General features: G+C 45.3%; 1 protein-coding gene across 3 annotated transcripts in view; it reads left to right on the top strand.

The window, feature by feature from the left end:
* The first annotated feature begins 14,564 nt into the window (after positions 1-14,564).
* Positions 14,565-17,176, top strand: part of LOC144316098 (uncharacterized) — a 61,626-nt gene continuing 59,014 nt past the window's right edge. For all 3 annotated transcript variants that reach the window (XR_013381901.1, XR_013381900.1, XR_013381899.1), the window contains exons 1-2: positions 14,565-14,682; positions 15,176-15,203. The gene's annotated coding sequence lies outside the window, so the exon portion shown is untranslated. The remainder of the gene's footprint in view (positions 14,683-15,175; positions 15,204-17,176) is intronic.

Here is a 17,176-nt window from a genome sequence, read left to right as displayed (position 1 = left end):
TGCAGTGCTCTGCAAGGGGGGCAGGGAGGGCAGCGGGAGAGGAGTGGGGGCCGGGGATCACGTTGGGCCATTCATGGTGGCGGGATGCGTGATGCTGGGGGGCGGGGATGAGGGGAGCACCTACCTCGGCCTGGGCTGACTGAGAGTCCTAACCATCCAACCATCAGAGAAGCCTAAGGGCTCCGCAGGGTGTCATTCTGTGCTTCACAATGGCCCCTGAGTGATTTAAAAAAAAAAAAAAATCATTCTCTGGAATGGTTCTGGTTTCTTAAAGAAACCAGAGACCCTCTATGGGGAAACATAGAAGTAGCCCTCTTTTTCATTTAAAGTCATTCTGTCACTTTTCTGTTTCACTGGGTCTGGGACAGAGTTCTTGTCCTGCGTAAGGACACAGTAGGACAATGAGGAAAAAAGGATCTTTTTATTTATTTATTTATTTTTAAAGCAAGACCTACTTGGTAAGATGAACTCTACCTGCCAAGAGGGACAGTCACAGGTTACCTGTTTGTCATCTTGACCACCAGGTCCTGACTGGCAGATTTCCAGAAATTGCTATCTCTTACACCATTCCTAACTTGTAAGTCAGGAAGCTGGTGAGTCCAGAAAGCATCCATGGTTTGGCGAGACATGCTGGGATTTCTCTCCACTACCCCTGTCCTTTACCACATTGTTATAAGGCATATGGAAGTGACTGCAGTAGACAGAAGTGGACGCACAGAGGATGATTTTTGTTTTGATTGTTCTAGCAAGACCACAGAAGTATATGATTTCTGTGAGTATTCACAACTTGGGGGTTATAGGAGTGAAGGCCAATAGGTGCACAAACTCTTGTCAGAGCCTTTGGAACCAGCCAGTCTGCTCCTTTGTACTTCCCTGGTAAGAGGTTGAATTTGCTTTATCCTTGGAAAAATGTCTAGTTCCAACCAGCACATGCTCTAGGCTTTACAAAATAAAATATCGTGCCAGAATTTTCCATCTGCTTTAAAGGTGACAAGTGGACACTCCTCTGAGAGGCTAAGCTCAGTGAGGGGAACTCCCATGACATCATTCTGCTGTCAGGCCTTGGGACAGATTTAGATGAGATGAGAATCTAGGGCATTTTATCATCCCTTTCTTGCTGGACAACTTGAAGTCCTCCAGAGATGAAAAGGAGTATCTGTTTTATAATCTGCTTAATTTTCAACATCTTTCTGCAGCCTCAGTCGAGGGTCTGGAGATAATGGGTCATCATTGTGGATAAACTCATTGTGTATCGTGCTGCCGATAATGTCAGAGGTCCTCCAGTCTAAAGTCCCATCTCCTAGGACAAAGTCGACTAGCCTCTAGTTCTTGCAGTGGAACAACGCATTGTTGGGAAGCCCTGAGCTAAAATTGAACTCCTTGTAACATCTGTGCAATCCTGGTTCTCACCTGAAGAGAGCACAGTACAGATCTGGTGTATCTTCCGTGTGTCCACTCTACAAATACTGAGACATCCTACTGCCTACTTAATTTATACCCTTCAAAGCATAAAACCCCCAGTTTCTTTAGTCCCTGTATGTGGTTTTTTTTTTTCTAACCCCCTCACTGCAGTGGCTCCCATCCTCTGCACATTTTTCCATTTGTCAATGTCCTTTTTATAAAGGTTCTAAGGAGAACCTGGTTCTAAGGAGAGTCCAGTGGAGATCATTTGTGCGTGTGGTCCAGACACTATCATTTTTATCACTTACAGTTCTCTTAACACTATGCCTTCAAGGTTTTCTTGAACCAAGGGCTCTTGAACACTGAAGCCAGATAAATGAAAAAGCTTCTGCATTTGCAAAAACCAGGGACACCTTCCTCCCCCTAAAGTCTAGCTCAAGGAAGGAATAGAGATACACATACAGCAATCAGAGAAGGAGGACACCAGTCCATGGGCTCCAGGGCAAAGTGCCATGGACACTTTCCTCGAAGGGCTTGGGGCCAAGGGGGGTGCTGGGCTCCTGGGTCTGCAGATCTTTCTTCTAGCATTCGCCTGTTGCAGCAACTTACTCAGCAGCCTCTGTGTTCCACTTCTTCCTCCTCGCCACCCCTGACTTTCTCAGCTGCTCCTAATGCCCATCTTTGGCCCGTGAGCAGGTCAGCTGGCTCAGGCTTTCATGGTCCCTCATTTGTCTTGGTCTCTCAGCTCCTATCCCATCGCCCATGGGCAATGGCTTGCTTTGCTTTTCATCTTGATCTAGGCTGAGAGAGTCAGGTTAGCACAGGTCTCTTGTTCACAGGTCAGAGTTTGTTGGGAAGCCTCAGCATCAACCATATTGGTCCAGATTCCTCCCTTCAGTGTGGCTGGGACACAGAAGACGGTGTCATGTCAGTTAAAATGGCTGTCAAGCTGTTGGCTGGTAAGAGACAGACACACGCAGGCAGGCAGACAGGTAGGCAAACAAACACATAGAACAAAGAACCTTATACACCCTACAAAAATTGCCAACTTTTTTTTCTGAGGCATTGTACCTTTTCGCATCAGTCTAGAAATATTGCATTTTAATGTGGCTAGTTTGTAACATTCAAACCAAAGGGAAAAAATGAAAAAAGACTGCTTTGCAGTTATTTTACCTTGAAGAGGAACTGGGAGGCAGGAAAATGCAAAGAAAGAAAGAAGGAAAAAGAGGGAAAAAAGTACATAAGTTGGATCACAACTTAATTTATACTCTCTCTACACAGAGTAATGAGAAGATTTTATGCTGTCAAGGAGCGATTCCTTTAAGCAAACTGTCTCCTAGCTAGCTAACAGTATGTTTTATTTTTTCTTGTTTTAATAAGTGGCAGCAGCCTTTCATATCTACAGGCTACATGGCATTGCAGCCAAGGCTTGCCCTCCAGGCCCCTTTCCTGAAATGTATGAAATGCATCCAGAGTACAAGGTGGCCTCCTGTATGGTCATGTGGAATGGCACCACCCACTGGGGGTCCTCAACTTCCTGGTTCTCAAGGTCATTGGTTGTACCTTTCCTCACGGTGACGTCACCAAGGACACAAATGAGAAGAATGGCAAGGAGACCAGGGTCACTGAGCCCTGGCTTCCCCAAGAGCTCTTGCTCCCTTGAGACCTTCCGTCATGATGGTGTAAGCTACCCTGACTGACGCACAATAACTGCATTTATCAAACACTCCAAGGCAGACACCAGACCAAGTATTTAATATGGATTACCTTTCGTTTGTTTGTTTTCTACTTTAGATTACTTTTTAACAACAGTCCTTGTAATGGCTAATTTTATGTGTCAATTTGATTGGGCTAAAGGGTGCCCAGATGTTTGGTAAAACATAGTTCTGGATAAGCCTGTGAGGGTATCTCAGCAATGGATTAGCATTGGAATCTGTAGACTGAATAAAAAGAGTAGGTCTCAACAATGTGTGTAGGTATCACCCAGGCCACTGAGGGACAATCCACTGAATAGAACAAAAAGACAGAGGAAGGGCAAATTCTCTCTCCCTTCCTTCTTCTCCTCTTCCCCCACCTCCCCCAAGCTAGGACATCCATCTTCTCCCCTCAGACACTGGCATTCCTGATTCTTGGGCTTTCAGACTAGACCACAATTTACACCATAAGCCTAACTCTCAGACTTTGGTCTAAATTATAACTACTGGCTTTCCTGGGTCTCCAGCTTGCTGGTGGCAGATCATGGGACTTCTTGGTCTCCATGTATGATAATTTCTATAATAAATCTCCTCATTTGTATCTGTATATCTCTATCTTTCTATCTATCTAATCCTATTGGTTCTGTTTCTCTGAAGAACCTTGCCTAATACTAATCCTATTAATATTATCTTCATTTTACAAGTGAGGAAAGTACATATTATAGAGATTAAATCCCTAAGGCTATCAAGAAGGAAAGCCACATTTAGATCTGGCAGCCTGGCTCCAGAGCCCAGGCTCAGAACCACAAGACCTAACTTCCTCTTTAGAGAGATGTATATGGGACGCCTGGGTAGCTCAGTGGTTGAGCATCTGCCTTCGACTCAAGGCATGATCCCGGGTCCAGGGATTGAGTCCCACATCAGCCTCCCTATGAGGAGCCTGCTTCTCCCTCTGTCTATGTGTCTGCCTCTCTCTCTGTCTCTCATGAATAAATAAATAAAAATCTTAAAAAAAAAAAAAAGAAGAAGAAGAAGGGCAGCCCCGGTGGCCCAGCGGTTTAGCGCCGCCTTCAGCCAGAGGTATGATCCTGAAGACCCGGGATCGAGTCCCATGTCAGGCTCCCTGCATGGAGCCTGCTTCTCCCTCTGCCTGTGTCTCTGCCTCTCTCTCTCTCTGTGTCTCTCATGAATAAATAAATAAAATCTTAAAAAAAAAAAAAAAAAGATGTACACACAGAGAAAGTCCTAGCAGAGCTCCTGGCACCTAGTAGGTGCAATTATGTAAGGCTCTTTGTTTTATATGTTAAAAGTTCCCCCAAGATAATGCAAGTAGTCTTCATTGGGGCACTATTTAAAGAAGCCTGTTGGGTCCATGTACTTATCCATCCATCATTCGTTGATGGCCTACTGTGTGTCTAACGTTGCCTTAGGAACTGAGGGAATTCCAAACATAGAACATAGGGTCCTTTGGCAGCAGACAATTGGTAAGGCAAGCTCCACAGGAATGCGTGAACAACAATGCAAGGTGGTATCACAAGCAAGAGATGCTGTGAGAATTTAGTGAAGAGAGATAGCCCTTCTGGAGGGGGTGAGCCCTCAACAGGATTTCAATAACACTTTGTGAAGGAGCTAAGTGGAAGGCACCTTTGTTTGCTCATTTGCTGAACACTGAGGGATCTAACTGCATACTGGGTCACTTTGCTGGTCACCAGAGAGTCCATGTGGCCAAGCAGCTTCTTCTCTCCTGTGGGGACAGCATGATATTTGCCAGGGGTGCTGGGAGAGTGCTTGGAGCAGGACCTCCCCTCCCCCCACACCCCTGTGGTGAGTGGGGAAGGCTTCCTGCAGGTGGTGACAGCTGCACAGAAGGAGTTAGCCCAAGGGCAGAAAGCCAGGGGAGGGGTAGGGCAGGTGGGGCAGCTGGTGCAAAGGCAGAGAAGGGTGGGCTCTGATTAGTCTGGGTCAGTTTAGGGAACACCTTTGATTGTGATAAAGACGTTTTAATAGAGCAAAGATACATCTGAAAGGTACAGGCTCTAACCTGCTCCTTCCAAAGGAGGAACTAGACTAAAGCAGATCAGAGTTCCTCAGAGAGCTATAACATCATCCCCGACACCCCCACGTTCATACCAGGCAGATAAAACCTGCTCTGCACCCAGCTGCTTCTCCACCACTGGCTCCCTAGGTTGAACAGGATGCCTAGACTCTAAGCTGCCCTGTGTTGGTTTCAAGCTCCTTGGGGTCCTCCCAGGTGTAATCTGAGACCATCCCTCTTAAGCATAGAACAGGGAAGGAAAAGGCAGCCACTTCCGGTTGGTAGGTGGCAGTTTTAAAAAGCAAGAGAACTCATATATGAGGCTTATGTTGGGCAGCAGCAAGATGGGTGGATCCCCACACCCACCCAACACATCTTAAAAGTTTCTATAGAGGCCTTAACTTCTGTAGAGTTCAGGCATATAAACTGTGTAGGTTTTCTCAACAGCACATCAGTATGTCAAGGCTGTATCTTTAGAGCAGCCTCTGGGAACACGAAAGGCAAGTGGAACCCACATTCTAAGGACAGGGGTGGGGGTAAGGAGCCTTTGAGCCCACAGGTCAACCAATGGTCACATCTTCCTAATGACCTCCTCCAACACTGCAGCAAAAAGACAAGTCAGACTTAACTGTAAAGCACCACTGCCCTAAAGAGCATCCTTCTCCACTTTACCTCTCCCAGGCCTTCTGCATAATGTTTGCCTAAGAGAATTTGGCCAAATTCAGAAAGTGCCTCTCTTGTGCCCACAGGGCAAATTTTTGCATATCAGCTTTAAACTGAAGAAAGCCAGGTAACAGTCTCATAGGATAATTGACACCTACTGAGTCTCTCTCATTTTTTTAGCTTTCATATGCATTTAGACATGAAAGGGAAGTGCCCTTTGTGGAAGTGATTATTCTACCCATCAGAACGCAGGGCCAAGGGAGATGTCCCCTTCTCTGCGAAGGGTGGAGAGGAAAGTGTTTCTGACCCCGTCTCCCATTGGAAATCGAGCACATTCCCCGCCACCCACACCCCAATCTTTTATATATTGTTTTGTTCTAGGAGTCCCTCAGCACTATAGCTTAACTGCAGGTTGATTATTTTTTTTGGAATTTGCTGGGGAACCTGACCTTCATGTTATCGGCCCATGGAGAAATGTGTTGCCAAGTTCCAAACAAGCACTGTGTAGATTTTCAAGACACAACCTGTTGGTAAGATGGGAACTCTTCATCCAATAATAATTTATTTTGACCGGCAGAATGGGCCCAATGTCGGGTGAAGCTGAACATGCCTGGTCTTAGAAACTACAGGGTTGTAGGAGACCCTGGAGGCTGTTTCCCAGATGAGGAAGTAGAAGCCCAGCCAGGGAAACTGGCTGGCAAACTTGTGGCAGGGCTGGCTTCCAGCCCATGTTCATCTCCCATCTTGTGACCCATCCTGGGCTGACCTGAAGAAGCAGCCTCACATGAAGATGGAGAATATTGTTGCCTATATTTGATGGACCCCAAGAAGAAATTGCACTGTGATCCTCCATTGAAAAAGAAAAACAGGCAAGAAAGAAAGATCACTGTGATGGTTTTATAGTTAAACTTCGCTTTGGCTATAACAGAAACCCAAAATTAACAGTGGCTCCAACAATATAGGATTTATTTCCCTCTTACAAGTCTGGAGGAAGGGTGTCTAGCATAGGGACAATGGCTTTATCCCACACATCCTGAGGCCCCTTCCAGCTCATTTGGCCATCTGTTCCCTGTGGCTCTTGCTTTCATGGCCCAAGGTAATGCCTAGAATATCAGTCATCCCAGCCAGGCTGGAAGAAAAATAAAAAGAGGAAACACCTAAATACCAACTCCTTTATGGAAACATCCATCGTAGGAACTGTCTGCTCCCATTTCATTGGTTAGAACTTGGCCTGAAGGCAACACTTAGCTTTATGGGGAGCTGAGAAATAGAGCCTTTATTTTGGGTACCATGTTCCCAGCTGAAAGTTAGAGGGTCTGTCCCGGTCTTCCATAATGATGCAGGGAAATTTGACACATACTGATTGTTCTTTCGAGTTACTGTCATCCAGGCCTTTTTCAAAATGCAAATCCTGAGAGGGGTCCCCTCAACTAACATTTGATTGTCCAATGAGAACATCAAATGTCTTTCTTTTGTGCTAACAAAGATGAAGTCACCGTACAAGTGAACCATTAGAAAAATCCAGGCCACTAGGGTCAGAGAAGATGGCTCTGGATGGAGCAAGGGAACAGAGCTAGAAAAAGTCTTGAAAAGAGTCTGCAAAAAATAGATGCATCTAGTGGCACGGCAGCAGTCTGGTCTGCCCTTTCGGCAAGGGCTGGTTCTGCTGATGTCTGCCCACCACCTTTCTCTACTTCCTGTGGCAACAATGGACTCAATCTCTGTCAGCCTCTCTGGGGGCTTGTGGGATTTAGGCAGCTGTTGCCTTATCTTCCTATGGGCTCTGGTGGCACAGGGTGTGTGATTTACCCAGACCCACATGCCAGCTGCCCTGCCAGTTTTAACTGACCATGGATCTTAGAGCAGCTCACAGTTAGTTGTAAATAAGAGCTACTTTTTGCAAATCAATAATTCTTCAATTTCATCAGACTTCCAGAAAGATGCAACATTAGAGTGTGGAAGTCTGATTGGGCTTGGCCAACTACATACTGAATCCACTGGGTAGCTTCTGGCAGTTCCTCATACTCTGTAAGCCCCCTCTCTGGCCATGAGGGCTTCATACGTGCTATTTCCTCTGTGTCTGGAATGTTCATCTCTCTCCTCTTGTCCAGATGACCTAGTGAGCCTTCAGAAGAAGAGTTCCCTGATGTGTGGGGTTAGGGAAAATGTCTCAGTCACAAGTTTTCATGGTATTGTGTATCTCTTCTTCTTCTTCTCCTTTTTTTTTTTTTAATTTTATTTATTTATTCATGAGAGACACAGAGAGAGAAAGAGAGAGGCAGAGACACAGGCAGAGGGAGAAGCAGGCTCCATGCAGGGAGCCTGACGTGGGACTCAATCCCAGGTCTCCAGGATCATGCCCCGGGCTGAAGGCGGCACTAAACCGCTGAGCCACCAGGGCTGCCCATATCCCTTCTTTATGTCTTTTTTCATAGTTGTAGCTCTACACTGATTTGTGCAATTATTTACTTAAATTATAATTTCATGAGAACAGACTTTGTCTGCCATGGTATCCCCTATACCTAGCACAGTGAGAGGCACATAGTACACACTCAATAAATTTAGCTGAGTTGTGAAATGTGTGTCCCCCTCCCAGCACATCTGTTTCTAACCCTAATATGATTACATAGAATTTCACAATATGTTGACCATGAACCCTCTGCATCAGACTTATCAGGTGAGGTCCTTTTAAATACAACTTTCTGAGCTCTATCCCAGCCCTACTGAATCAGGATCTGGGTAGGGCCCAAGAATCTGCATGTGAGTGAGCTTCCTGGGTAATTGCTAAGCACCATAACGTTTGAGAAGCCCCAATATAGGGTGTGTGAGAAGTTTGGGGAGACAGCAGGGCATCAGTATTATTAAGACCCACATGCCGGCCACAAGAATATGCCCCTAGGTTAAGGCTGTTGTATTCATGAACTATCTCAGAATGCTCAAATTTGGAGAAGAAACCTAGAGCCCAGAAAATTTATGGAGACAGCTGTTCATTGAGCTTACATAGTCAAGGTTATGTGGAAATAAAACAATGCGTGTTGACAATAGCACCTTTACACAGAGGGCTTTTAAGAAGTGCACAAAGACTTGATTGTTATATTCCTCCCTCCCTGTGGCCCTCCAGCCCCAGGTGGGTGGTGACTTGACTTTCTGGTTAAGCCTTCTAAATCAGGACCTGAGTCCTCCATGCAACCTGGGTCTGATTTCAAGCCTCCAAACTTAATACAGCATGTATTCACCTACTAAACATGTCCAAACCTTCAAGCTGTTTAAATCCTTGTCTTCTTTAAAAGAAACCCTGGAGTATAATACCGTGCCCTGAAGTTGACAATGCAGCCGGTCAGCCACACTCAGTGAGGGCTAAACATGCCGTTTGACTAATGATGGGAAAGCCCTTCCAGCAAGAGCTCTACTCACTGTTTTTGTTGCTCTTTCTTCCCCATTCAGCTGCTCTTTTTGCTTCACAGATTTCCTCTTCCTCTTTTAAGATTCTCTTTTCTCCCCTCCCTACTCGAGGGTAGGCTTATATCTTTTTTAAGGATCATAGAGTCTTTACCTTCCACGGATTTTTTTCTTCCATTGCCTTAGGACCCACATCCTCTTTTTAATATTTCCCCAAGATATTGGATGATCACTGTCTTGTCTCTTAAAAAACACATCATGATATTGTCTCACCAAATATCCAACTCCTATATTTATATTTTCTAGATTTTTAAATAAATTTTCGGGGCACCTGGGGGTTCAACGGATGAGCATCTGCCTTTGGCTCAGGGCATGATCCTGGAGTCAAGTCCCGCATCAGGCTGCCTATGTGGAGCCTGCTTCTCCTCTGTCTATGTCTCTGCCTCTCTCTCTCTCTCTCTCTCTCTCTCTGTGTCTCTCATGAATAAGTAAATAAAATTAAAAAAAATTTTTTTCAAGTGATTTCTACACCCACTGTGGGGCTTGAACTCCCAACCCTGAGATCAAGAGTTGCATGCACCTGGTACTGACTGAGCCAGCCAGACACCCTCAACTCCTTTATATTAATACCTCTACTAACCAGAAACAAAAACAAAGGAACAAATGAAAACCCAGCACAAACTGATGTATGAATTGAAATTATGAATAAAGATAAAAAGTTCAAACTGTAAAACATAAGGCAAAAATTACTGTCCCCAAAGAGGACCCCAATGCAGTAGCCAGAGGATGGCTAGGCAGAAGTTGCTATCCTGCTTTACAGGCTCCTTGAGAGCAGGGATGTCCTCCCTCAGTTCTCCACAGTCCCCGGCACAGTGTTCAGCTCACAGATGTTTTGAGAAATAATAAATGATTGGAAGAAAGAAGGGTCTCCAGTATTAAGCAGGCACCTGCTAGTCTTAGTGTAATGTTGGTGTTTAAAGTAAACTTCTGAACCCAGAGAAGTGTACTGCGGCCACACCAGGCCATGTGATGCAGACCACAGGCTATGGTCAAGAGTCAGGAAAACTGTCTGCCTGCAGTCCTCCTGTCTCAGCCCTTGGTGACCCTGGAAGGTTCCTAATACCTTCAGGGATCTTTCCAGCTCATGGTAAATGAAAAAGAAATCCTTTGCTGACACAATATAGGGTATTTCTGCTAAAAGTCCCTTTGTAGCATTAGCCAAATATATTCATTGTGGTGTGATGGAAAGTCCATGGGTTGTGGAGACACAGCTGGCTGGTGCATACTTAATTCTGTGTGGCTCCACTTTCTCATCTTTAAAATGGGACTAATGACATCTATGTTTTACTGTCTTTGTGGGAATTTGAGATAATTATTGTTAAGGGCTTAGAACATGTGTGTAAGCACCACAGGAGCTGGGGATTTTTTTGTCTGCTTTGTCACTGCTGGCTCCAGGGCCTGACACAAAATAAAATTTCGACACTTAATAAAATTTGTTGAATAAAGAATGTATTTGTTTACTTACCAAGTCACTGTGTGGAAATGCATCCTTGCCTTTTGATATACTGAAATAGTAGGGTGCTTAGTGTTTCTATTGGCATCTGGCCGTAGGACTTTGTGACATATGCTAGTGAGTTGTGTGTCTGCTATACAACACGTGGAACAGTAGGCAGATACTGTGCCTGAGCAGATCTCAAAGTGTGATCTCCCATCCAGCAGCAGCAGTGTCACCTGGGAACTCGTTAGACATGTAGATACTCAGGCCCCACTGCAAACCTGCTGAGTCAGTAATTCGTGTGAACAGCTCCTTCGCTGATTGTGATGTGTGCTGAAGTCTGAGGACCAGAGCTGCTGGGACATGTACAACTCTCCTGTGCTGTGACTACAGATGACCTCAGTACCTGGTGTCTAGGAACAGGTGATTTGTGCCTAGAAAACATAATCCATTGGAGATTTTAGATTATGACCCTAATCCTCAGAGAAAGAACTTTCACATTGTGAGTTCATATACTTATTCAGCTAACTGGACCCACTGCATGGTTGGCAGATGTGTGCTATGAGTACTGCCTACACTGCTCTGTTTTGATCATGGTGCCCGCCATGGATGCACGTTTGGGTACCACCCCTCCACTTCATATGCTGAAGCCCTGCCCCTACCCCCCCACCCCCAGCCATGTGATAGTGTTAGGAGATGGGGCCTCCAGGAGAGATGATTAGGATTAGATGAGCATTGTCTCTCAGCCACCTGGAGACACAGCAAGACTGCATGCCAGGAAAAGGGCCCTCTCCAATTACCCAATCATGCTGGTGCCCTGATCTCAGACTTCCTGCTTTCAGAACTGTAAGCAAATAAATGGCTGTTCTGTAACCCAGTCTATGGTATTTTGTGATAGCAGCCCGAACCGATGAAGACAGTGTCGCTCCCACCTGGCTGTGGCAGAGCAGACCAGGGTGGCATGGACCCTGGGAAGCTCCGCCTATAGGCTAGCGCTCAATCCTTGTGTTAGTAAAGATGCAAGCCAAACCACTGTCAGAGCCACCCAAAAATAAAGTGGCTTAGAAAAGGAGCAGTTATTTCTTGCTTCTGTAACAGCCTGCAGATGAACGGTCCAGGCTGGCAAGGTGGTTCTGCTGCGTGAAGTTATCTAGGGAACCTTTGTTCTTCCATTGTGTCATTTTGGCATTCTCTACAGTGTTGTCCTTCTTTGCCTGATGGAGGCTGAGTCAATACCATGTCTGCATTCCATCTTACTGCAAGGAGAAAAATCCAGGACAAGTGGTTTGACTTTAAGAAGATGATGCCAAATTTATACATCTCACTTCCATTTATACCCGATTACTCGTGTTGTCATCCCCAGCTGTGAGGCAGGCTGCGGCACAGCCATGTGCTCACATACGGCATAGAGGGCTCTATTGCTGAGAAGCAGAAGAAAGGAGGAGTGAGCCCTGGGAGGCAGTTAATAACCCCAGCCAGAGCTCTCAACAGCTTCTCAGTTCTGCTTCTCACGGGGCCAGCGGCCCCATGCAGCCCGTCCTTGGATTCCCAGGAAATTTCTGGATCTTCAGATTAAAAGCCCCCTCTTTTGAATTAGCTTGAGTGAGAAAATATTCTTTGGTACCAAATGCTCCGCATTGGAGCAGTGTACCTAAAATCCCTCAGACCTTAGTGAAGGTTGAAATAAACGTTATGTTGCAGGTGGTGGGCTCAGAAGAAGCCCAAAACACAGACATTGAGGAGGGTTGAGCGGTTGTGACCACAAGGATGGCTGTCAAGGTGAGATGAGAGGAAGCTCCTCCCCCGTGCGACAGTTCTGTGCTGTCCTGAACAGCCTTTCTTGCCGCCACTGAGAGCCTTGAGCCCAGGCAAAACCGGGAAATGTACTAAGTGGGCTTTGGCAGCATTCAGTCTCTTTCCGCGTCTTTGCCGGTGTGACCTGGGCCATCAGAATTCCCATGTCCTGCATCCATTCCCCTCTGAGTTCTGTTCTGCTGTGCACATGCACTCGGGTCTCTTGGGGCTCAGTGCTTTCTCATTACCTGTGAATCTCTAGCAATGAGGAGGTTTTAGGCCCATTTGGCTATTAGCCCTGGTTTATTAGGGATTTTTGTCACTCTTTGCACATAACGCCCAAGCAGGGTCCTGGCATTTATAGAAGTGTCTCTGTATCCTAATTTCTGGGTAGCAGTCTGGGGAGAGAAATGCCTTTTTTTCTTCCTTTAGTTTTATTTTTTTAATTTATTTTTAGAAAAGATTTTACGTATTTATTTGAGAAAGATAGCAGGAGAGAGAACAAGGAGGAGGAGAGGGAGAAGCAGGTTCCATGCTGAGCTGGGAGCCTGACATTGGCTCGATCCCAGGACCCTGGAATCATGACCTGAGCTGTAGGCAGATGCTTAACTGACTGAGCTACCCAGGTGCCCCTCTTCCTTTGGTGTAAATCTCTCATTTAAAATGGCTGATGGGTCTACCAACTAAGGGCTTCCATTTCCTAAAGAAGAGGTAGAACTTTTGGGTCTCTCCTCTCTCCACCTTGTTTCCATCTTTTCCTGCTTTTAAGGTGACTGTTCCACCCTGCTCTTCGCATGCCTGGGGCAAATAAACACCGTGATTGCACAGATTGCACAGCAGTGTGTCCAGTGCAGGGTTATAATAAACTCAGCATAACTACAGGAAGCTCGCAATGACATTTCACACATGTAAAGTTGAATACTCAGTTAGTGCTAGATTTAAGCAGCTCAACACCTGTCTTTCGTCTTATCCACCCTGGGTCCCTTGGCTCTGCCTCTGGTGGTTTGCCATTCCACCCTTCCAGAGGCCACATTTTTCAGGGAAGTAAGGGAACCATGACAGTCCCTGGCCTTCTGTTCACAGTGGGCTCTGGAGAAGGAATGGAGAGTGGAGGGTTGGGAGTGGGCTCAGCAGTGGATGAATGGACATTGTGTACCAGGCCCTGCTAGATGCTTTTAGTCCTCAAAGAAACTGGAGAGGAATTAATATTGAAGTCTATGAGAAAACTGAGGTGTTGGAAGATTAAGTAAGATCCCTGATAACTAACAAGTGGTGGAGGTAGAATCTGAATAAGATTCGTCGGGGTTTTAAATCCTGTGTTCAGAATTGGCTTCAACGCATTCATGTGAAGAGTCTTCCATGAAGGGTTGTACGTCAGCAACAAGGAAAGGAGTACGGCCCATTTTAATCGCATTCTTTATCGGTGGACAGAGTGGAGAAGAACGGGAACCACTCAGAACGGACTCAGTAATTCATCTCAAGGATGTATGTTCTGCTACAATCTTATTATTTGACTCTTGGAGAATCCATTGTCTTCCCTGTGACTTGGTTTTATGACCAGATTTAAAAAACAAAAGGAAACACAGTGCTCCCAATCTTTGAAGGGCTCAGTGAAAATCTAGGTGAATGACTGTATAAAAATCCTAGCAGGTAGGAGCACATATATATATATAAATATAAATGATAGATTTTAAATACTCCATTTGAAAGCATTCTATACAGAGTAATTTCAAGTTCATTTTGTTTTTGCACTAGACTTAAGTTTCTTAAAGGTAGGTGCCAGGTCTTTGTCAAGGAATCCTCAAATGTTAGAACTGAAAGGGACTTTAGACCTCATAAAGATAATCACTCCCTGTTTCCCTAACATGGCCAAGCACCATGTGTCGTATACAGCAGGGGCTTATTAGATAGCAGTTGAATAAATGGTGAATGTCTTTCATATGCTTTATAATTTGACCTCCCCTCCATATTCCCGTGAATAAGGATACGAGAACATTCTGAACCTTGGAACACATCGTATGCAATCATTAACGGCTCCCAAAGAGTTTTGTTGTTTTTATGGGCTTTTCCCTTCTGGAATGACCTTTACTACAGTTTAGGTTTAGCTCAGAAGATGAATTCAGTGTATCCAAGGAGTTTGTGGAAACCAATCAGCCCTCTGGACTGCATGAGACCAACAGCGACGACAAAAGCAGCATTTGGTAATATCATGAAGCTTCTATCTGCCCCTGGCTCCGGGGCTGGCTTTGTGGGGTGGGGCCTGTGCAGTCACACAGGGTTTAATGGTCTGCTATTGCCCCCTTGAAATTTTTAATAATTTTTACGCAAGTGGCTCTGCATTTTCAATTTGCACTGGACCCTGTAAATTATGTAGCTGTTCTGTTGGGCTCCCTGTGTGCACCAGGGTATTTTCTTTCTTCCCTTAAATTCTGCACCCCTGCTATCAAAGGCAGGATTGTCACATGCCCCATCTTGGTGGGCTCTGAAAGGCCAGTGCCTGGCCTTTGGAATCAACTAGTAAATGCATTATTTAAAATATTCCACTTTCTTCACGCGTATTAACAAACTAATGGAACGGAATGAACATATGTTAATCATTGACTGGTGCCAGCCACTGACCTACGAGTTTACATATTTAGTTCCTTTAACCATCACCTCAACCCCGTGGTAAGTGCTATTATTCTAATTTTACAGGTGGAAGTCTTGAGGCTCAGGGAGGTTGGTAAGTAGCAAGGCTCTTGCACTGAATTCTTGGATTTATTGGACTTAAAATCCCATTCTGATTTCCTTGCCTTTGCTCATCTGAGGCTGGAAAACTGCCTGTGAGATCATAGCATTGCCTCCAAAGATTAATGACCTTTCCCAAGGCTTCCACTCCTTACCTTTGGCACGAGACCTTTCACCGTTGTTTGGTTAACAATTAGGATCATTACTTTCCCATATCAGACTTTGAGCTGCAGAGCAACTTTCCCAGGACCAATCATGAAAGCAGCACTGAAGTGCATCATTGCCTCACTGATGGGGGTGAGGAGGCAGAAAGCAAACATGGAACTTGAACCCAAGCCAACATTTGATGGCATATGCCTTAGTCAACAGCACTTTCAGCTGTGTAATAGAAAATGGTAGCCACTTACTCATCTCTTTTCACATATGCTATGTGCCAGGTCCTGTACTAGGCCTTGCAAATGCTATAATGAAAAAGACATAGCTCCTGCTTTCCAGAAGCCCATGGACTGGCAGAAAGGCACACCCTCTTATTAACCACAACATTTTGCTAGCCATGGTTCTGAAGTTGAGGAGTCAGGAGTCAGAGCAAATTTAGGAAATGGATGTAATATTATTTCTGAAGCTCATTGGAATTCTTCCTTGCCTGAACCTTGCCTGGAACTAACTCAAACCTTGTTAGAGTTTTGGGTCCTTGGTTGGGTGGTGTACCTATACCTGTCGTCATTGGCATGATGGATTAGTAGCTGACTCTGGCCAGTTTTGCTTAATCCTCTGCTTCAGCAAATAGAAGCACAATTTTTCAAGAATGACGTGAGGAGGAGCTGAGTTGCAAAGAAGTGCTGCCCTGGGTCCCTGCCCCCTACCTGGCTGTAGTGCTTTGTAAAATCATTGATTGTCTAACAGCCTCAAGAAGGCAGCAGGGCAAGAAGGCCAGAATTATGCCCAGCAAACGCAGCAATGGAGCACAGTTCTCTGTGTTTCCATGGTAACAGTGATAACAGCTTATATTTATAGACCCTCTATCTCCAAGGAGCTCAAAGCACTTTACAGACATATTATCTTCTTCTGTAAGAGAGAGAGAAAAGGGCAGAGGGGCAAAGAGAGGGAGGAAGGGAGAATGAAAGAGAGAGAAGGAAGAGGAGGAGGAGGAAGGAATAAAGGGAGGGAGAGAGGGAGAGGAGGAGCAGGAGAGGACAGAGGAGGGACAGAAGGACATGATGTGCTATTATACACATTTCACAGATGGCACAGAATGGGGAAGTCAGTAACCCAAGGTGGCATGGTAAGCCAATGACAGATGGTAGGCTGGATGTACTTGGTAGGTCATATAACTCCTGGAACTCCTGCTGCTGGCCTTGGGCAGATGTGAGGGCTAAGCTGCTGACTCCCAGTCATCTAGCTCTGCTCAGTGTCATCTGGGTGATCAGATAACTCCAGGGACGTCAAAGGCAGTTTGGCACAACAATTGTTGACATGAAACACAGGGGCAATTCTTCTATGGAGATTTTAAAATAATATTCAGATAGCCACCAGATCATCCCACATGGTATTTGCAGGAGCGAGAGGTTTCGATATCCCGATAACCTCAGACAAAGTTGCACACACATATAGAGAGTCTGTACACGCTGAAGGAAATTATGGCTGATGGCTCTTTAAATCTATTTTGCAGCATCCCAAGGACTTTTGGAGGGAATCCTTCTCAATCCTTCCCCCGATACACACATCTGTTCCATTAGACATGAGAGGTGGGGTGGAATTATTTGAAGGCTGTAGCCTATGAAATTGAAAATGAGTTTTGTAAATTCCAGATCTACTATTCTCTTACAAAATACTGTGTATGGGTAAAGCCACAGCCCCTGTAGAGGTGTAAACTCCAAGGTGGGTTGCAGGGGTCTCCAACTCTGTCATCCTCAGCCTTTACTGTCTTCATTCTTCCTTCATCAGTTTGCAAACTGCTTTCTACCGTCC

Source organism: Canis aureus, chromosome 6 (genome assembly GCF_053574225.1).
Source record: "Canis aureus isolate CA01 chromosome 6, VMU_Caureus_v.1.0, whole genome shotgun sequence".
NCBI classification, from domain to species: domain Eukaryota; kingdom Metazoa; phylum Chordata; class Mammalia; order Carnivora; family Canidae; genus Canis; species Canis aureus.
The sequence above is the reverse complement of the archived record's forward strand: the minus strand, read 5'-3'. Positions and strand labels throughout refer to the sequence as shown.